This window comes from Ranitomeya imitator, chromosome 2 (assembly GCF_032444005.1).
Source record: "Ranitomeya imitator isolate aRanImi1 chromosome 2, aRanImi1.pri, whole genome shotgun sequence".
Lineage (NCBI taxonomy): Eukaryota > Metazoa > Chordata > Amphibia > Anura > Dendrobatidae > Ranitomeya > Ranitomeya imitator.
In genome coordinates, this window is record NC_091283.1 from 353542269 (window position 1) to 353564746 (window position 22478).

A 22478-nucleotide genomic window follows, 5' to 3' on the forward strand; every position below is an offset into this window, starting at 1 on the left:
ACCATCATATCAGAGTCCACTTGAGTGTTGTATAACCTGTTGACAAGTATGACTTAGAGTATGTACACACTTTAATTAATATCTGTGATTCTTATGCATATTCAGCAAAGCGTCCATTTTGTCTGCAAGCTTTTTTTGCATATCTTCACAATCAAATACATTGGAGATCTGAAAATCAAAACTCTAATCTCGTCGAGCCTATCGATCTGTCCTAGTGCACCAAAGGCTGTTTTCACCAATTATGAGATGACCCATCTCTAGGTGGACCCCCTCTTAATGGACTTGTGCAGAAGGAAGTTAGATCCTACTCTCTCCCTATTTGGCATGTGTCAGGCAGACCTATTCCGGGGAAGATGGATGTGGCATTCCTCTCATGGTTTCATGACAGCAACTTTCATCTAGGAGATCATCGAAGTTGGCGTGCATGGTCATCACGGTGGTTTCCATGGTTTTCTGCATCATTTTCTTAAGGCATGGATCTTTGCAGCATAGAATTATGGCTAATACAATTAAAACACATAGGAAGGCTATTGCAAATGTAATGGGTCAAAAAGTCCCTTTTATGAAATCCCTAGTGTATTTTGAAAACCGCTGTTCATTATAGTATAGGTAGTTTATCCATTTTACATTCTTGTTTATCCCAATCATGGGGATGATGGATTCAAATCCAACTGCTATCTTATTTCTGGCTTTAAATTCTTCAGGTGCCCCATGTGGGACCCCAATGGCATCTATGTTTCTTAACCAAAATTTACCCTTTTTGTCACAATTCCCCTCCCAAGTTTAGTACTTGAGCCTAGTACATATAACTCCCTGAGGGATTGTCAATGGTGAGGTACAGGGCTATTCATCCCTGCATGGGGCAATGAGTGGCGGGGATGGAGAGTATTAAACCCGGAAGGCCCCTCTGGCCCTTAAAGGGGGCTTTGGTCAAAGTCATGCGGGTTAATAGTCTGGTTCCCCATTTGTCTCTGAATTTCAGGGCTTGAACAGGTTGATATCCCCAGTCACTTTCACCAGTGTGCCACCCAACAATTGACCAATCCTCACAGTTTGAACTTCCCCTGTTTCAGCAGAGGTGTATATCTTAACAATCAAATACATATCCTTAACAGTGGTAAAGAAGTCAGATTTATTCAGTGGTGAATTTGTGATACACCAATACAATGTACAAATGCACAATTTTCTGATTGTATATTTTTAGAGTATATAGACAGCTACTTATAATTTCATTACATTTCACAAATACTTGATACTTAGTGTTGGTATATTACATAAAATCGCAATAAAATACATTTAAGTATACAGGTGTAAAATGAACAAATGTGGAAAAGTTTATAGGGAATGAATACTATTTCAAGGCATTGTCCATTGAATATTTGCTGATTTGTTCTAAAAAAAAAATATTTAAGCCTGCACTTTATATGTTTTGTTGCTCTTCCTTGTACTTTTTCTAACTCCAGGGCAGTCTATGAACTGGTGCCCTGAATTGAAATCTGTATTCCAGATGAAGTCCTCGCTAGTCTTCGTTCCAGGTGCACTAACAGGTTGGTGTTACATTAATTTGGTTGTACAAACCAGTATTATGCCTATCACTCCATGGTGTCCCAGGAGAAAATTTTCCGACACGATAATGCCAGACTGCATGTTGCTCTCCCATCGCACTCATCTGGGACGTCATTGGTCGGCAATTGCAAAGGACGCTGCCAGCTGTGGATCTTTATGATTTGCCTAAGTGCATTCAGCACAACAGAATATTCCACAGACAATCATTAATAACTTTATTCATTGCAGACAAGGATGTAAGTGCTGGGACACGTGCACGTGCCACTCTTTATCCATACGAAAGAATTTGAGATGTTTTTGATATTTTTCCATTATTTACAGATCAGTAACATATCTATCCAGAGTTCCACAAAGTTTTCTTCTTGGAGTTGTTATTTGAATGATGATGTGTAGATTTTGATGTACAAAAAATATTTCTAACAGATGTAAAAAAAAAAAGCGAAGTGATGTGGCGCGACAGCGTTGGTGAATGGCACCTGTTTGAAAAGACATTGGATCGCAGTTGGATCACACGTGCTCAGTGGGAAACCGGTATTAATGTAACTCCACAGTGCTCATAAGTGACCTCATGCCATAAGTGACAATGGAACATATTTGCTCTCCAAATGAAGGGTGCATGCGCCCGATGAAGCCCTGCCTATAAGGCCAACTTTATCAACAGTCTGGAAAACCCAAGGGCGCTCCAGTCCTTGAAGTATGTATAGTCGCACGTGAAGGCCATAGTAAAATAAAGAGCTCTGGAATAATACAGTCTATATTCATCAGAACCAAGAACACAATACAGTTGGATACAATATAGCATATGTTATATGATAACAGAAAATGGTACGAAGATTGTCATTTATCAGGCTTCAACAAACTAAGGGATAAAGTGCCTATTTGGGGACTTATCCCCCATGTCTCTTTTTTGTCTAAACTATTACAAGAAGCTTTTTTATTTTGATTGATATTGGTTGTAGTTTTGGGGATAGGACGCAAACGAGTATATCTTGATTTTATCAATGTTTCAGAAATTTTAATGAGAAACTAATAAAGTAAATGTTTTCTGTAGTGTAACTTCTGATAAGTAACTGATTTAATCAATAGGTAATTTTACTAATAACATAGTTCCTTCACGGAAAAAGTTTTAGAGGCCTCTCACTCTTCAGTTTCTGCACGTAGTTCAGAAAATACTCGCTTAAGCCCATACCAAACATCTTTCTGCAGTAAAGGCTACTAAGTATGGGGTTGCCTTTCTCAAATCCCTAACCTTACTATCAAAATGTGCAGTTCTGAACCCAAGCTATTGCCAGATACCCAATTTGATTGTTTTCCAGGGTGTCTGGTTGTGGTAACAATGTCCCTGGTTTTCTTCAGTTGGCCAAAATCAATGTGATATGGGAGTGAGAAGGTACCGTATTTTTCGGACTATAAAAAAGATTGCAGAAAAAAAGATTTTTTACAAGATGGGGGTCCGTCTTATTGTCCAAATTTAAGGTACGGTATCTTACCTGAGGGCTGGCGGTGGCAGAGCAGGGTCACAGGAGGCATGGTGTCGGCAGAGGTGCAGTGATGCTGAGGCGCGGTGGGCGGTATGGCGTGCACCTGAGCAGGTTCCCTTCCTGCTTAGGGGGGTGACGCCACAGCCTGGTGTCCATTGGGGGGGTTAAGGCAGTGCTGTGGTGGCGGCAGATGTGTGGTCACCTCCTCAGGTGACGCCGCGGCCCGTTATCCAAAGTGAGCAGCAGAGCTGTGTTAATCATCGGTTTCTCGGTTGCGGCGGCCATCTTCCTGAGACTGCGCATGCGCACATTGAGTGCTCTGCTTCCCGGGGCTTCAGAAAAATGGCTGCGAGAGGCTGCGCGTGCGCAGATGGGGATCGCGGCGGCCATTTTCCTGAAGCCGAGATTTCAATTTGCGAACTCTGCTTCAGGAAAATGGGCAACACGATCTCAATCTGCACACGTGCGGCCTCCCGCGGCCATTTTCCTGAAGCCCCGGGAAGCAGAGAACTCAATCTGCACATACAGTGGGGCAAAAAAGGTATTTAGTCAGTCAGCAATAGTGCAAGTTCCACCACTTAAAAAGATGAGAGGCGTCTGTAATTTACATCATAGGTAGACCTCAACTATGGGAGACAAACTGAGAAAAAAAAATCCAGAAAATCACATTGTCTGTTTTTTTTAACATTTTATTTGCATATTATGGTTGAAAATAAGTATTTGGTCAGAAACAAAATTTCATCTCAATACTTTGTAATATATCCTTTGTTGGCAATGACAGAGGTCAAACGTTTTCTGTAAGTCTTCACAAGGTTGCCACACACTGTTGTTGGTATGTTGGCCCATTCCTCCATGCAGATCTCCTCTAGAGCAGTGATGTTTTTGGCTTTTCGCTTGGCAACACGGACTTTCAACTCCCTCCAAAGGTTTTCTATAGGGTTAAGATCTGGAGACTGGCTAGGCCACTCCAGGACCTTGAAATGCTTCTTACGAAGCCACTCCTTCGTTGGCGGTGTGCTTTGGATCATTGTCATGTTGAAAGACCCAGCCACGTTTCATCTTCAATGCCCTTGCTGTTGGAAGGCGGTTTGCACTCAAAATCGCAGGATACATGGCCCCATTCATTCTTTCATGTACCCGGATCAGTCGTCCTGGCCCCTTTGCAGAGAAGCAGCCCCAAAGCATGATGTTTCCACCACCATGCTTTACAGTAGGCATGGTGTTTGATGGATGCAACTCAGTATTCTTTTTCCTCCAAACACGACAAGTTGTGTTTCTACCAAACAGTTCCAGTTTGGTTTCATCAGACCATAGGACATTCTCCCAAAACTCCTCTGGATCATCCAAATGCTCTCTAGCAAGCTTCAGACGGGCCCGGGCATGTACTGGCTTAAGCAGTGGGACACGTCTGGCACTGCAGGATCTGAGTCCATGGTGGCGTAGTGTGTTACTTATGGTAGGCCTTGTTACATTGGTCCCAGCTCTCTGCAGTTCATTCACTAGGTCCCCCCGCGTGGTTCTGGGATTTTTGCTCACCGCTCTTGTGATCATTCTGACCCCACGGGGTGGGATTTTGCGTGGAGCCCCAGATCGAGGGAGATTATCAGTGGTCTTGTATGTCTTCCATTTTCTAATTATTGCTCCCACTGTTGATTTCTTCACTCCAAGCTGGTTGGCTATTGCAGATTCAGTCTTCCCAGCCTGGTGCAGGGCTACAATTTTGTTTCTGGTGTCCTTTGACAGCTCTTTGGTCTTCACCATAGTGGAGTTTGGAGTCAGACTGTTTGAGGGTGTGCACAGGTGTCTTTTTATACTGATAACAAGTTTAAACAGGTGCCATTACTACAGGTAATGAGTGGAGGAAAGAGGAGACTCTTAAAGAAGAAGTTACAGGTCTGTGAGAGCCAGAAATCTTGATTGTTTGTTTCTGACCAAATACTTATTTTCCACCATAATATGCAAATAAAATGTTAAAAAAATAGACAATGTGATTTTCTGGATTTTTTTTTCTCAGTTTGTCTCCCATAGTTGAGGTCTACCTATGATGTAAATTACAGACGCCTCTCATCTTTTTAAGTGGTGGAACTTGCACTATTGCTGACTGACTAAATACTTTTTTGCCCCACTGTATGCAGCCTCAGGAAGATGGCTGCCTCCACCGAGAAAGACATGATTCATCCGACTCTGCTGCTCTCCTTGGATACCGGGCAGCAGCATCACCTCACCTGTGGAAGGGACCCTGCTCACGCCATACCGCTCACCGCGCCTCATTCCCTCACCTCTGCCGCCGCCACACCACTGCTGGTAAGCCTGCATTCGAACTATAAGACGCACGTCCCATTTTCCTCACAATTTTTTGTTGGAAAAAGTGTATCTTATAGTCCGAAAAATACGGTAAATTCCAGAAGGGAGATGAAATTACTTGTGCAAAGGGCCATAATGAACCAAAATGAGACAATTTTGCAATCTTGTAACTTGACAGATTGTGAAGGTTGCCAGATATATGCAGCCTTTATTTCTCTTTCCCCCATGATGGCACCGTGGAGAGAGGGATCCGCCCTCAGGGACAGGAAACCTACGTGTGAAATAGGCGGTACCTCTCTCCCACATCAGTTCGGTTTCCTGTCCCTGACAGGGAACCTACAGCATACCTGATTGACAAGTCGTCGTGTGATGCTGGGGGTCCATCTGACCGATCTAGGCAGCGGGGAGCCCTGCCTCGGGTATGGTGGTCTTTTCATCTCTGCGAAGCGCCACGGTTCCAGGGTCGGCGGGCCTTGTGCGTGTGCAGAGGGAGAGGCAGTGAAGCAGATCCAATCTGCTTCTCCCTGTGGATTCCTGCGGCTGGTAATAGGTGGCGGCGGTCACCTGCTGTTACACCGCCGGTCCACCTGTGGCCCAGGAGAGGATGGTAATGGCTGCTGTCTACAGGGAAGCGCCGCTGCTAATTGGAGCATCGGCGGCTGCTCCCGGCGCTTTCAACGCTCCCTCCTGGTGGCTGGATGTGAGGAAGTGAGCTGCATGCGTGCACGCCAGCCGCAAAGCATCTCTGGGAAATCCAGAGTGCGCAGGCGCGGGAGGTGTTCTGGGGTGGCGCGCTGCATTAAGTGGTAATCGGTGTTGCAGCGCGCCACCTGCATGATTTAAAGACAGCAAATGGAAGATCTGGTGCTTGGTTTCACTGTGAGTGCCCAGGAACAACCGGTAGAGCAGACCCTGCAGTCCCCTCCAAAGAAGCATCGGCAGCAGCCGCAGCGATGACAGCAACAAGATGTCTTCCCAGCATTGCAGTTTGGGATCCCAGTGCAGTAGAGGCTCCGGTGGATCCGAAAGGCCATCAGCGGTTCAAGTCGTGGAAACAACTCAGACGTCAGAACCAGTATCCCCTTACAGCAGGAGGGTAAGTGACCTTCGTGAAAGTTCATCTTCTAAATAGGGTTTGTTGTGTCTGTGAAGGAACATATTAAGAAAGATTCTCCATTTTGTGCTTTTCGACTCCATTTTGTTGTTTTTATATAAATTTTGTTAGTAGGCTAAAATTTACAGCTGTTATGAGACCTTGATGAGACCTTGATTGTTGCAATCTGCCAGGACATGAGACTGAGGGTGCATTGTTCTACGAGACTTTGACGTACAGACTGTTCCTGTATTCTTATAGGTTAAGAACTGTGAACGTGTTCTTATGCTGATTGGTTGAAGTATAATTTCTATGACTATAAAAAGTCAGACAATAAACGGGGGCCCAGAGATCTGCTCGATCCCCCACACAGAGGCACGTGTCTCCGTCTGGTCATTTTCAGTTGCCGGCAACGCCCTGTAGATTAATTTGGAAATCACTGAGTTAACCGTGAAGGATCACTTTAGATCCTCCCTCAACAGTTGGCGCCCGAAAACGTGGGGCCCCAAACAGGAATGCCTCTGCCCCCCGGAGGACAACAAGACAAAGGACCCTCGGACCGGACACAGGCACTGGAAAATTGGGACTGATCATCCCCCACAACAACCACGGTAAGTTGGCAGTTATACTGTTCAGACTGACCGTTTGGTGTGGTTTTCCAGTGTTTGTTGCTGCAAAGAGGATCTGAGGTTTGTCCCCGATGGTGGGGTGATTCTTGAGTGGAATCATATAGAGGTGTAGTTCCGTTGGGAGCCCAGTGCTTGAACCGTACCTCATAAGGGACGGACACCCCGGATTGACCAGTGATTAAATTCTCTTTATAGTCAAAATATCCTGAATTCCTGATCACAGTTAGAATCAGGCGCGGTGAGGTGATTGAAGATGGGTAGGATGCGTAACTCAGGAATATATAGATACATACCTCCCAACCGTCCCTCATTGTGCGGGACTGCCCCGGATTTGATACTTGCCCCGTCTGTCCTGCCCGGGACGCAGAGCGTCCTGCAGACAGAACAGTTGAAGCTGCTGTCACACACCCCTTTTGTTAGGCCACGCCCCATCCTCGTCGGTGTGTTCCTGAGTCTTCCAGTGTGCCTCACAGTTCAGAGAGAGGGGACACCTGAGGGGACATAACACAGCCGGACACAGCGGCAATGTAAGCAGCAGACCATGAGAGGACTGGAGGCAGCTAATGGGACAGATGCAGATCAGTGAGTAGTGGATGTCACAGAGATGACTCACTCCGTCCAGTGCATTGTGGAGGAGGAGCAGCTGCAGCTCCCTGTGAGATAGTGACAACACATCAATGTGGCTGCTTTATTTCCCCAGGCATAAAAGGGCTAAGCCTAAGCCCCTATGACAGTCAGTCACTGTATCATCATGTGCTAATTACAAGCTGCAGCTCCACTCGGTGCACACACACGGCTGAAGCTCCGCTCGGTACACTTTGTACACAGACACACACACGCGGCTCTGCTCGGTGCACCTCGTACACACGTGCGCGGCTCCGCTCGGTTCACCTCGTGTACACACACACACGCAGCTCCGCTCGGTGCACCTCATACACACACGCGGCTCCGCTTGGTTCACCTCACACACGCACGCGGCTCCGCTTGGTACACCTCGTACACACGCGGCTCCGCTCGGTGCACCTCGTACTGTGAAAGGTGTACGGAGCAGTCGTGTGTAAGAGGTGTACGGAGCCATGTGTACGAGGTGTACGGAGCACAGCCGCGTGTGTACGAGGTGTACGGAGCACAGCCGCGTGTGTACGAGGTGTACAGAGCGGAGTCGTGTGTACGAGGTGTACGGAGCCATGTGTACGAGGTGTACGGAGCACAGCCGCGTGTGTACGAGGTGTACAGAGCGGAGTCGTGTGTACGAGGTGTACGGAGCACAGTCGCGTGTGTACGGAGCGGAGCAGCACGTGAAAGGTGTACGGAGCAGAGCAGCATGTGAAAGGTGAGCGGAGTCGTGTGTACGGAGCACAGCCGCGTGTGTGCGAGGTGTACGGAGCACAACCGCGTGTGTACGAGGTGTACGGAGCGGAGCAGCATGTGAAAGGTGTACGGAGCAGAGTCGTGAGTACGAGGTGTACGGAGCACAGCCGCGTGTGTATGAGGTGTACAGAGCGGAGTCGTGTGTACGAGGTTTACGGAGCGGAGTCGTGTGTACAAGGTTTACGGAGCGGAGTCGTGTGTACGAGGTTTACGGAGCGGAGTCGTGTGTACGAGGTTTACGGAGCGGAGTCGTGTGTACGAGGTGTACGGAGCGGAGTCGTGTGTACGAGGTGTACGGAGCGGAGTCGTGTGTACGAGGTGTACGGAGCACAGCCGCGTGTGTACGAGGTGTACGGAGCGGAGCAGCATGTGAAAGGTGTACTGAGCAGAGTCGTGTGTACGAGGTGTACGGAGCAGAGTCGTGTGTACGAGGTGTACGGAGCACAGCCGCTTGTGTACGAGGTGTACGGAGCGGAGCAGCATGTGAAAGATGTACGGAGCGGAGTCGTGTGTAAGAGGTGTACGGAGCACAGCCGCGTGTGTACGAGGTGTGCGGATCAGAGCAGAGTGTGAAAGGTGTATGGAGCGGAGCCATGTGTGTACGGAGCGGAGCCATGTGTGTACGAGGTGTACAGAGCAGAGCCACGTGTGTACGAGGTGTGCGGAGCAGAGCCATGCATGTACAAGGTATACGGAGCGGAGCAGCGTGTGCAATGTGTATAGAGCGGAGCCGTGTGTGTATGAGATGTATGATATGGAGCAGAGCTGAATGTACGGTGGTGTACGGAGCGGAGCTGTGTGTGTATGAGATGTATGGAGAGGAGCCGTATGTGTACGCAGCGGAGCCGTGTGTGTGGAAGGTATACGGAGCGGAGCAGCACGTGCAATGTGTATGGAGCGGAGCGGTGTGTGTGTATGAGGAGTACGGAGTAGTGCCGTGTGTATGAGATGTATGGAGCGGAGCCGTGTGTGTATGAGGTGTATGGAGCGGAGCCGTCTATGAGGTGTATGGAGCACAGCTGAATGTGTACGAGGTGTACGGAGCGGAGCCGTGTGTGTATGAGATGTATGGAGTGGAGCCGTGTGTACGGAGCGGAGCCGTGTGTGCAAAGTGTAGGAGTAGCTATGCGTGGCCATTATACGATACGAAGTATCATGTGCGGCCAATATACAGTATGGAGCATCATGTGCGGCCATTATACAGTATGGAGCATCATGTGTGGCCATTATACAGTATGGAGCATCATGTGCGGTCATTAAACAGTATGGAGCATCATGTGTGGCCATTATACAGTATGGAGCATCATGTGCGGTCATTATACAGTATGGAGCATCATGTGCGGCCATTATACAGTATGGAGCATCATGTGCGGCCATTATACAGTATGGAGCATCATGTGTGGCCATTATACAGTATGGAGCATCATGTGCGGTCATTATACAGTATGGAGCATCATGTGCGGTCATTATACAGTATGGAGCATCATGTGCGGCCATTATACAGTATGGAGCATCATGTGCGGTCATTATACAGTATGGAGCATCCTGTGCGGTCATTATACAGTATGGAGCATCATGTGCGGCCATTATACAGTATGGAGCATCATGTGTGGTCATTATACAGTATGGCGCATCATGTGCGGTCATTATACAGTATGGAGCATCATGTGTGACCATTATACACTATGGAGCATCATGAGCGGTCATTATACAGTATGGAGCATCATGTGCAGCCAATATACAGTATGGAGCATCATGTGCGGCCAATATACAGTATTGAGCATCATGTGTGGCCATTATACAGTATGGAGCATCATGTGCGGCCAATATACAGTATTGAGCATCATGTGTGGCCATTATACAGTATGGAGCATCATGTGCGGTCATTATACAGTATGGAGCATCATGTGTGGTCATTATACAGTATTGAGCATCATGTGTGGTCATTATACAGTATAGAGCATCATGTGGGGTCATTATACAGTATGGAGCATCATGTGTGGCCATTATACAGTATGGAGCATCATGTGTGGTCATTATACAGTATTGAGCATCATGTGTGGCCATTATACAGTATGAAGCATCATGTGTGGTCATTATACAGTATTGAGCATCATGTGTGGCCATTATACAGTATGGAGCATCATGTGCGGTCATTATACAGTATGGAGCATCATGTGCGGCCATTATACAGTATGGAGCATCTTGTGCGGCCATTATACAGTATGGAGCATCATGTGTGGCCATTATACAGTATGGAGCATCATGTGCGGTCATTATACAGTATGGAGCATCATGTGCGGTCATTATACAGTATGGAGCATCATGTGCGGCCATTATACAGTATGGAGCATCATGTGTGGCCATTATACAGTATAGAGCATCATGTGCGGTCATTATACAGTATGGAGCATCCTGTGCGGTCATTATACAGTATGGAGCATCATGTGCGGCCATTATACAGTATGGAGCATCATGTGTGGCCATTATACAGTATGGAGCATCATGTGCGGCCAATATACAGTATGGAGCATAATGTGCGGCCATTATACAGTATGGAGCATCATGTGTGGTCATTATACAGTATGGCGCATCATGTGCGGTCATTATACAGTATGGAGCATCATGTGCGGCCAATATACAGTATTGAGCATCATGTGTGGCCATTATACAGTATGGAGCATCATGTGCAGCCAATATACAGTATTGAGCATCATGTGTGGCCATTATACAGTATGGAGCATCATGTGTGGTCATTATACAGTATTGAGCATCATGTGTGGTCATTATACAGTATAGAGCATCATGTGGGGTCATTATACAGTATGGAGCATCATGTGTGGCCATTATACAGTATGGAGCATCATGTGTGGTCATTATACAGTATTGAGCATCATGTGTGGCCATTATACAGTATGAAGCATCATGTGTGGTCATTATACAGTATTGAGCATCATGTGTGGCCATTATACAGTATGGAGCATCATGTGCGGTCATTATACAGTATGGAGCATCATGTGCGGCCATTATACAGTATGGAGCATCTTGTGCGGCCATTATACAGTATGGAGCATCATGTGTGGCCATTATACAGTATGGAGCATCATGTGCGGTCATTATACAGTATGGAGCATCATGTGCGGTCATTATACAGTATGGAGCATCATGTGCGGCCATTATACAGTATGGAGCATCATGTGTGGCCATTATACAGTATAGAGCATCATGTGCGGCCATTATACAGTATGGAGCATCCTGTGCGGTCATTATACAGTATGGAGCATCATGTGCGGCCATTATACAGTATGGAGCATCATGTGAGGCCATTATACAGTATGGAGCATCATGTGCGGCCAATATACAGTATGGAGCATCATGTGCGGCCATTATACAGTATGGAGCATCATGTGTGGTCATTATACAGTATGGCGCATCATGTGCGGTCATTATACAGTATGGAGCATCATGTGCGGCCAATATACAGTATTGAGCATCATGTGTGGCCATTATACAGTATGGAGCATTATGTGCGGCCAATATACAGTATTGAGCATCATGTGTGGCCATTATACAGTATGGAGCATCATGTGCGGTCATTATACAGTATGGAGCATCATGTGTGGTCATTATACAGTATTGAGCATCATGTGTGGCCATTATACAGTATAGAGCATCATGTGGGGTCATTATACAGTATGGAGCATCATGTGTGGCCATTATACAGTATAGAGCATCATGTGCGGTCATTATACAGTATTGAGCATCATGTGTGGCCATTATACAGTATGGAGCATCATGTGTGGTCATTATACAGTATTGAGCATCAGGTGTGGCCAATATACAGTATTGAGCATCATGTGTGGCCATTATACAGTATGGAGCATCATGTGTGGCCATTATACAGTATGGAGCATCATGTGTGGCCATTATACAGTATGGAGCATCATGTGTGGCCATTATACAGTATTGAGCATCATGTGCGGATATTATACAGTATGGAGCATCATGTGCGGCTATTATACAGTATGGAGCATCATGTGTGGCCATTATACAGTATGGAGCATCATTTGCTGCCATTATACAGCATTGATCATCATGTGTGGCCATTATACTGTATGGAGCATCATGTGGGGTCATTATACAGTATTGAGCATCATGTGTGGCCATTATACAGTATGGAGCATCATGTGCTGCCATTATAAAATATTGAGCATCATGTGTGGCCATTATACAGTATGGAGCATCATGTGGGGTCATTATACAGTATTGAGCATCATGTGCAGCCAATATACAGTATGGAGCATCATGTGCAGTCATTATACAGTATTGAGCATCATGTGTGGTCATTATACAGTATGGAGCATCATGTGCGGTCATTATACAGTATGGAGCATCATGTGTGGCCATTATACAGTATTGAGCATCATGTGTGGCCATAATACAGTATGAAGCATCATGTGTGGTCATTATACAGTATGGAGCATCATGTGCGGCCATTATACAGTATGGAGCATCATGTGCGGCCATTATACAGTATGGAGCATCATGTGTGGCCATTATACAGTATGGAGCATCATGTGCGGCCATTATACAGTATGGAGCATCATGTGCGGCCATTATACAGTATGGAGCATCATGTGTGGCCATTATACAGTATGGAGCATCATGTGCGGCCATTATACAGTATGGAGCATCATGTGCGGCCATTATACAGTATGGAGCATCATGTGCGGCCATTATACAGTATTGAGCATCATGTGGGGCCATTATACAGTATGGAGCATCATGTGGGGTCGTTGTACAGTATGGAGCACTGTGTGTGGCCATTGTAGAGTATGGAGCATCATGTGTGGCCATTATACAGTATTGAGCATCATGTGTGGCCATTATACAGTATGGAGCACTATGTGTGGCCATTGTAGAGTAAGGAGCATCATGTGTGGCCATTATACAGTATTGAGCATCATGTGTGGCCATTATACAGTATGGAGCATCATGTGTGGCCATTATACAGTATGGAGCACTGTGTGGCCATTATACAGTATGGAGCACTGTGTGGCCATTGTACAGTATGGAGCAGTGTGGCCATATTTTTTTGTTTATAATTATTCTTTATGAACAGTGTGATCAGCAGTGCTAAATGGGTGTGGTTGGGACGTGGATATGGGTGTGACTAGTGAATGGGTGTGGTCAGAGGCGTGGCCTAAAATTTGCCGCGGCGCGCGTTGCGCGCCACATACTTTGTCCCTCTTTCCCAACTTCAAAAGTTGGGAGGTATGTAGATATATATGTGTATTTCTAGAGGTATCCGGAGGGTTAGTTTGAGACGGCCCTCCTCCTTTCGCTGAGTACCACGTTTTTGGGTTGTCCCAGAGGGGGACAGGTAAACCTAGTGAAACAAACTAAAACAGCCGCTCTGGTATTGTGCACGACAAAGTAAGGATATTTAGCTCTGAAGTAGAATCCGTTTCTGTGGTAGAAAAAGAAGACTTTGAAGTTGTGTGATGAATCTGATATTGTTAGCCCAAAGACGGGGAAAGAACTCTGTCAGGAATGCAGGAAAATATTGAAAATATTCTCAATCATTGGTTTTTCTAAGGTGTTCTGGCATGTGAATTGTGTGATGAAGGTTTTGTAGAAATCAATTAAGTCTGAGAACTGCTGTATTCTGTTTCTGTGTAGATTTCCAAAATATCCGATGGGAGGGGTAGGTCAAACAGCTGCGCTGTGTCTTTTTCTTTCTGTGTTGAGGAATGCTGTAAATTCTTATCTCTGTGTTTCTGTTATGGAGGGGGCACCTCGGTGCATTCTCTCTGAATTTTATGTCCTTGTTGTAGAACGCGCTGGGAGATCCGTGTTTAGTTTAAGACAACAATATTGTATTGAATTACAAAGAATTATTGTAAATTTAAAGTAAAATATGGTGTCTTGTTTTAGAAGGAACTTGTAAGTGATAGTTTGGTTATCAGTGTAATTGAAAGATTGGTAAAAGATTTATCTGCTTCAAGTTGAGTGGTTGATATATAGCAAATTAAGGATTAACAAAGGATGTGAATTTGGATTTGTTTTTGTTACGTTGAAAAAAAAAAAAAGGAAAAGTTGTCTATTACTATGACAAAAACTGGATGTTTGTGGTACAAGAAGGAACTGAGAAAGTGACTGAGATTAATGTGTTGGGAAAGCAAACAATTAAAAATTTGGGACAGGGGGGTTCCCTGCTAGATAATATGGTCCCTACCCAGGAAATTAAGCCTCTACTCCCGGCTCTAAGCCCTATGCCCCTTAACCCCAAGGCACCAATATATCCTGGACTGCCGAGAAGTTCTATGGGCGTCTTATGGTAGTGTTTAAAGATCTGGGGTTTTCACTGTATAATAAAGTCCATTCACATCTTTTTGCAGTAGATTTGATGTCCGAGCCTTAAATCTGAATTAAAAGAGGCAATCGGGTCAGTCAGACCCGATATTGAGATTTCTATTCCGGATGATGCATTAAAAGTAGAACAGAAAAAAAAAAAGGTTTTCATAACTTAACCCACTCTGCATCAACAGGGAAGGCAAAGGTTAAACCAGTAGCCACAGAGATTTCTGCTCCAATCTCAGCCCCCCCAACCCCAGTTACAAGGATGCAGCTGGTTCCTTATCAGTGGCCCAGACTTTAGCTCCTGCCCTCCCACCTTACACAAATCCAGTCCCATACTCCAATATCCACTTTAACCCTATGTCTGGAAATCTCCCTCCCAAGCCCTGCCATGTCAATTCTCAGATCAAGAGCTTGTTTTAATTAGAGTAGATGGCAGACCCAATAAACATACTCTCACAAAAACCATCCCTGTGGGACCTTTCCCTGAAGTTACTGCTCAGTTTGTAATCTCTCCCTCATGTCCGGTAAATTTACTGGGGGCAGATTTATTATCACAGTTCCGCTCCAGAATATAATTCCAAGATGATGGTCAGATGGTATTTACGTTATATAACCCCTATGCAGATGAACATAATTGATACTGTTACTACAGAAGACACTGTATTGCCCGGAGCTGCACTCTCTCTCTCACTGTCAGCACAAGAAGTAGAACATTAGGCTCTGTCTACTGCATGTGTTCTGGCCAAAGACAGGCGGGCTAATATATATACGGACTCACAGTATGCATTTGGTATTGCTCATGATTTCGGAGCTCTATGGGCCAATCGAGGGTTTGTTACTACCGTCGGGACTCAGTGGAGAAGCTGTTAAAACCCTCATGGACTCAATCAAATTACCTACTCAGGTGGCCATTACCAAAGTTAAGGAGCACGGTCCTAGGAACAGTCCACAGACTGGTGGTAACGCCTTTGCGGATATGCAAGCAAAAGCCGCTGCTCTTCTGCCCGTTGAACTGACCATACCCACTATGGTGACCACACGCTCTCAGCGTAAACAGTTACAAGAAACACTGACTCTACAGGAACCTGATGATCTAAGCCAGACTAAGGTTTTCTGTCGGAACCCGCAAGAGTGCTTAATGACGATGCAGAGAATGACTCCAAAAGAAGAAATGAAGCAGTGGAAAGCTGATGGAGCACGTATGGACAATGGTCACTGGAAATAGGACCAACTTGTGTGTCTCCCTAAGCGGATGTACCCTGCTATTGCCATGTGGGCACAAGGGCCCACACATCGAGGAAAAAACAGGCCCTAGCCCTGGTACAAAAATTCTACTGGGCTCCAGGTATTTCTACAGTCCTGACAGCACTCAACCGTGCATCTAATATCTGTCTGCAATCCCGGTCAACTTCAACGTGTACCCCCGAAGCACCTTGCTAAGCCTGACTATCCTTTCCAAAGGCTCCAAGTGGACCACATCACGTTGCCTAAGTCTGCAAGGTATGAATGTTGTCTGGTGGTTGTCGATATGTTCTCCAGTTGGCCAGAAGCATTCCCGGTTACCAACATGACTGCAAAAACTACAGCAAGGAAACTGGTGATGGAAGTTATATGCAGATATGGTGTTCCAGAAGTTGTTGAAAGTGACCAAGGCCCGGCCTTTTCTTCTCATGTGTATTAGGAGGTTCTGACAATGCTTGGATCCACTGTAGCCCTCCATACTCCGTACCATCCACAATCTAGTGGGAAAATTGAGAGGCTGAACGGCACACTGAAGGGACAATTGACCAAAATGATGCAGGAGACTACGGCTCCATGGCCAGAGCTCCTACCCATTGTACTGTACCATATTTGTCCTACCCCTATTGCAAAACATGGCCTGTCCCCATATGAGATATTGTTTGGTGCTAGTCCTCAGTTGCAAATTTTCCGTCTCAGTAATTATCAGAAGAAACTGACCGTGCTGTTCAATATGTTATTCAGCTTCGTAAAAATGTTGCTAACACCCATGTTTTAGTTTATTCTTCCCTTCCAGATTCAGCAGAAACCGACACTTGTCACAACTTGAAGTCTGGTGATTTTGTGGTTGTGAAAAGGCATGTCAGAAAACACGGACTAGAACCCTTGTATGACGGTCCCTACCAAGTCCTCCTCATTACTCCTATCTCAGTAAAGCTGGAAGGAAGGCCGACGTGGATCCACGTATCGCAGTGCAAGCTGGTCAAACAGACTAGTAGCAAATAAGGGGGACAATGTTTTGGTTTTTCGTATTTCCATATAATATTGGTAACCGCATGGGACAGCCTAAATTCCCCAACATCCTTGAATAATAAGTTTGTACAATATCATGAAAGATTAGTAGTACAGATGGGTATAGCCAATAAAATTGTCAGTTCTATTTTCATTTACCCTATGATTACACAAATATGGGATAAATTGCTTGGGGCCACAGATTATCTAGATGATCAAATTTGGGATATATTGGATATACTTAATACTACTGTTGCTGTCCAAAACCAACTTATCATAGTCACTAATCAACACACTGTAGTACTGGACTACTTAACAGCAGCACAGGGTGGTATGTGTCAGGTTATTGGACCCGCATGCTGTTATTACATAGATCCCAATAGTACTCTAAAGTTAAAGTTAGAAGACATTCAAAAACTCAGATTAATATGATAAAGACAATGCTGTAATAGGGACAGTTGGTGAGCAGACACCTTCTCCTTTCTTAATCCAGCCAATTGGTTTGAGGGACTTTGGGGGCTGGATAGCTGGAATCTTGCAAAGTTTGTTACACATCGCTGCCTTTATCTTTGTTATGTATGTAATACTAAAACTTGTTTTTTGGTGTATTTCTGTATGTATTAGGAAATTCTGCACTAAGACAACTAATGATGAAACCAAAAGCGTTGCCACCCCTGCTCTTCTCTGCACCGATTTCACAAAGTTACCTGATGAAGATGTTGAAGCCAAGCGCATGGCTATCTTCAAAAGATCCCAACCACTGTTATCAATAATTGTTATTCGTAAATTCTAGTATACAGGGGGGACGGGTACGCCGCAACAGCCATGGCTGGTAACATGGCACCAGTCATGTGAAGACCAGTACCCCTCGAGCTTATAGCTTGGGATAGTACCTCTGATGCTGGACATTAGTTAACAAAATTTATCTAGGGGGGAATGTGAAGGAACATATTAAGAAAGATTCTCCATTTTGTGCTTTTCGACTCCATTTTGTTGTTTTTATATAAATTTTGTTAGTAGGCTAAAATTTACAGCTGTTATGAGACCTTGATGAGACCTTGATTGTTGCAATCTGCCAGGACATGAGACTGAGGGTGCATTGTTCTACGAGACTTTGACGTACAGACTGTTCCTGTATTCTTATAGGTTAAGAACTGTGAACGTGTTCTTATGCTGATTGGTTGAAGTATAATTTTTATGACTATGAAAAGTCAGACAATAAACGGGGGCCCAGAGATCTGCTCGATCCCCCACACAGAGGCACGTGTCTCCGTCTGGTCATTTTCAGTTGCCGGCAACGCCCTGTAGATTAATTTGGAAATCACTGAGTTAACCGTGAAGGATCACTTTAGATCCTCCCTCAACATGTCTTCATAGGGAATAATAATAATAATAATAATTTTTATTTATATAGCGCCAACATATTCCGCAGCGCTTTACAAATTATAGAGGGGACTTATACAGACAATAGACATTACAGCATAACAGAAATACAGTTCAAAACAGATACCAAGAGGAATGAGGGCCCTGCTCGCAAGCTTACAAACTATGAGGAAAAGGGGAGACACGAGAGGTGGAAGGTAACAATTGCTTTAGTTATTCGGACCGGCCATAGTGTAAGGCTCGGGTGTTCATGTAAAGCTGCATGAACCAGTTAACTGCCTAAGTATGTAGCAGTACAGACATAGAGGGCTGTTAACTGCATAAAGTGAATGAGAACATGATGCGAGGAACCTGATTGCCTATTTAAAAAAATAAATAAATAAAAACAATAGGTTTTTTTTTTTTGTTTTTTTTTAAATAGGCCACACAGGGATCGTTAGGTTAATACATTGAGGCGGTAGGCCAGTCTGAACAAATGAGTTTTTAGGGTACGCTTAAAACTGTGGGGATTGGGGATTAATCGTATTAACCTAGGTAGTGCATTCCAAAGAATCGGCGCAGCACGTGTAAAGTCTTGGAGACGGGAGTGGGAGGTTCTGATTATTGAGGATGCTAACCTGAGGTCATTAGCGGAGCGGAGGGCACGGGTAGGGTGGTAGACTGAGACCAGAGAGGAGATGTAGGTTGGTGCCGAGCCATGGAGTGCTTTGTGGATGAGGGTAGTAGTTTTGTACTGGATTCTGGAGTGGATGGGTAGCCAGTGTAATGACTGGCACAGGGTAGAGGCATCGGAGTAACGGTTGGTGAGGAATATGATCCTGGCAGCATCATTCAGGACAGATTGGAGCGGGGAAAGTTTGGTAAGAGGGAGGCCGATTAGTAGAGAGTTACAATAGTCCAGACGAGAATGAATAAATGAAACAGTAAGAGTTTTTGCAGAGTCGAAAGTAAGAAAAGGGCGAATTCTAGAAATGTTTTTGAGATGCAGGTAAGAAGAGCGAGCCAGTGATCGGATGTGGGGGGTGAATGAAAGGTCAGAATCAAGGATGACCCCAAGGCAGCTGGCATGTTGCTTTGGAGTAATGGTAGAACCGCACACGGAGATGGCAATGTCAGGCAAAGGTAGGTTAGTAGAGGGAGAGAACATGAGGAGTTCAGTTTTTGACAAGTTTAGTTTCAGATAGAGGGAGGACATGATGTTAGAGACAGCAGTAAGAAAATCACTGGTGTTTTCTAAAAAGGTCGGCGTGACAACAGGAGAAGAGGTGTATAATTTGGTGTCGTCAGCATAGAGATGGTACTAAAAACCAAATCTACTGATTGTTTGTCCAATAGGGGCAGTATACAACGAGAAGAGGAGGGGGCCTAGGACTGATCCTTGAGGAACCCCAACAGTAAGGGGAAGGTGAGAGGAGGAGGAACCAGCAAAACATACAGTGAAGGATCAGTCAGAGAGATAGGAGAACCAGGAGAGAACGGTGTCCTTGAGGCCGATGGAGCGGAGCATAGTGAGGAGGAGCTGATGATCCACAGTATCGAATGCTGCAGAGAGATCCAAGAGAATTAGCATGGAGTAGTGACCATTAGATTTAGCTGTTAGTAGGTCATTAGAGACTTTAGTGAGGGCGGTTTCAGTAGAGTGTAAAGAGCGGAAGCCAGATTGAAGAGGGTCGAGAAGAGAGTTATCTGAGAGATAGCGGGTAAGACGGGAGTGGACCAGGCGTTCGAGGAGTTTAGAGATGAAAGGAAAATTAGAGACAGGTCTATAATTAGCAGCACAGTTTTGATCGAGGGATGGTTTTTTAAGTAATGAATGTATGATGGCATGCTTAAATGAGGAGGGAAAAATACCGGAAGTGAGGGAAAGGTTGAATATTTTTGTTAGGTGAGAGGTGACAGCTGGGGAAAGGGACTGGAGGAGATGTGACGGAATGGGGTCACTGGTGCAAGTGGTCGGGCGAGAAGATGCATGGAGCCCGATTACTTCTTCTTCTGTAACTGCTTCAAAGTCAGAGAGTGAACTAGATGCAGTGGGGGAGGGAGGACAGTGCATGGTATGAAGATATTGGGAGATGATTTCCTGTCGAATGTGGTCAATTTTTTCTTTGAAGTAATTGGCCAGATCGTCAGCACGGAGATCCGTGGTTGGGGCCTGCTCTCTTGGGTTGAGTAGGGACTGGAACGTGTCAAAGAGACGTTTAGGGTTATTGGACAGAGAGGTGATGAGGGTGTTGAAGTAGGTTTGTTTGGAGAGGTGAAGGGCAGAATTGTATGTCTTTAGCATGAACTTATAATGGATGAAATCTTCGGGTAGATTAGATTTTCTCCACAGACGTTCTGCGCACCTGGAGCACCACTGCAGGAAACGTTTTTGCAGCGTGTGCCATGGTTGTTGCCGTCTGTGCCGAGTTGTTTTATGCATAGGAGGAGCAGCTTCATCCAGAGCACTTTGCAGGGTTTCATTGTAATGCTTCAGAGCATAATCAGGACATGAGATGGAGGAGATTGGGGCCAATGAGGACTGCAAGTTCTTCATAAGTTTCTGGGTGTTAATGGCCTGTATGTTTCTATAAGTGTGGAAAGTGGGGGTGACCTGAGCGGGATGGCAGTTCTTGATAGAGAATGAAAGAAGGTTGTGGTCAGAGAGTGGGAGAGGGGAGTTTGTGAAATCATCCACTGAGCAAAGCCGGGAAAAGACCAAGTCAAGGGAGTTTCCATCTTCATGTGTTGGAGAGTTAGTATGCTGTGAGAGGCCGAAAGAGGAGGTTAGAGATAAAAGGTGAGAAGCAGATGGGGAGGGGGGAGAGGCAGTGGGGATGTTGAAATCACCCTTGATAATGGTGGGGGTGTCACAGGAGAGAAAGTGTGGAAGCCAGGTGGCAAAGTGATCCAGGAACTGATGAGAGGGGCCGGGAGGACGATACACCACCGCCACTCGCATGGAGAAGGGGACGTAGAGTCTGACCACATGGACCTCAAAGGAAGGGAAGACAGTGAGGGTACTTGGGGGATAACTTGGAAAGTACATTTGGGTGAAAGGAGCAGACCAATGCCTCCACCTGCTCTGTTGTCCGATCTTGGGGTATGAGAAAAATGTAGTCCACCATATGAAAGAGCAGCAGCAGCGGTGGTGTCTGACTGCTGGATCCAGGTTTCAGTAAGAGCCAGGAGATTAAGAGAATTAGAAAGGAAGAAGTCATGAATGAAGGAGAGTTTATTACACACAGAACGAGAATTCCAAAGGGCACAATTCAAAGAGACAGAAGGCATGCAGGGAATATTAATAAGGTTAGAGGGATTTCTGGGTGTAACAATTGGGAGGTTTGACTGGCTATAACATGGGGGGCCGGGGTTTGGAGAGATGTCTCCAGCGACTAGGAGAAAGAGGATCGAAAGAGTGAGCAGATGGTTAAGTGATTTGTGAGAGCGTCTCTTGTGTTGGATGGTGGGACTGAATGGATCTGTGCTGTTAAGCAATGTGAACAGAGCATGAGTGCTATACATAGGAGAGGCAAGGACAGAGGGGCCGATATGGATGGAGTATAGAGAGTTAATGCAAGGGCGGTGAATGTGAGTGAATGCAGCAGCCAGGATATAGATTATACAAATAAATATGGTGAGTATTTGTTCTGTTTCAATGGAATAGTGAATATATTTAGTTTTTCTTACCTGTCTCCTGCCCTGTCTAACTGCCATGTTATAACTGCCGAGTACTTAGAAAAAAAAGTACTTTGAATAAAAATACACGAATACTAATGCACGAATGCACCCCTGCACGAATGCATCCCCAAGCTAAGTCTACATTTATAGAAGGCTAGCCCTTAGATCTCTCTTTTTTTTTTTTTGTGTTAAAGCTCGTTAGCAATCAATCTAACTCAGTTGAGACAACAGGACACAATAAATGTAGTGATCAGATAAACAAATGTCCAGGTCTACATGGATCATAAACCGCTTTGAAACAGTTATGAAAAGGGAAAGAAATGCACAGCAAAATCCAGGCACAGAGTGTGCGCTATCAGCTCGATAGAGCTGCCCACA

The 22478-nt window shown here is 45.3% G+C and overlaps 1 long non-coding RNA gene across 1 annotated transcript; it reads left to right on the plus strand.

The window, feature by feature from the left end:
- Positions 1–7539: 7539 nt before the first annotated feature.
- On the plus strand, positions 7540–18317 carry LOC138667433 (uncharacterized). Its single transcript, XR_011318756.1, has 2 exons — positions 7540–7655; positions 17682–18317. It is a non-coding gene; the product is annotated as an uncharacterized lncRNA (long non-coding RNA).
- Positions 18318–22478: the final 4161 nt, after the last annotated feature.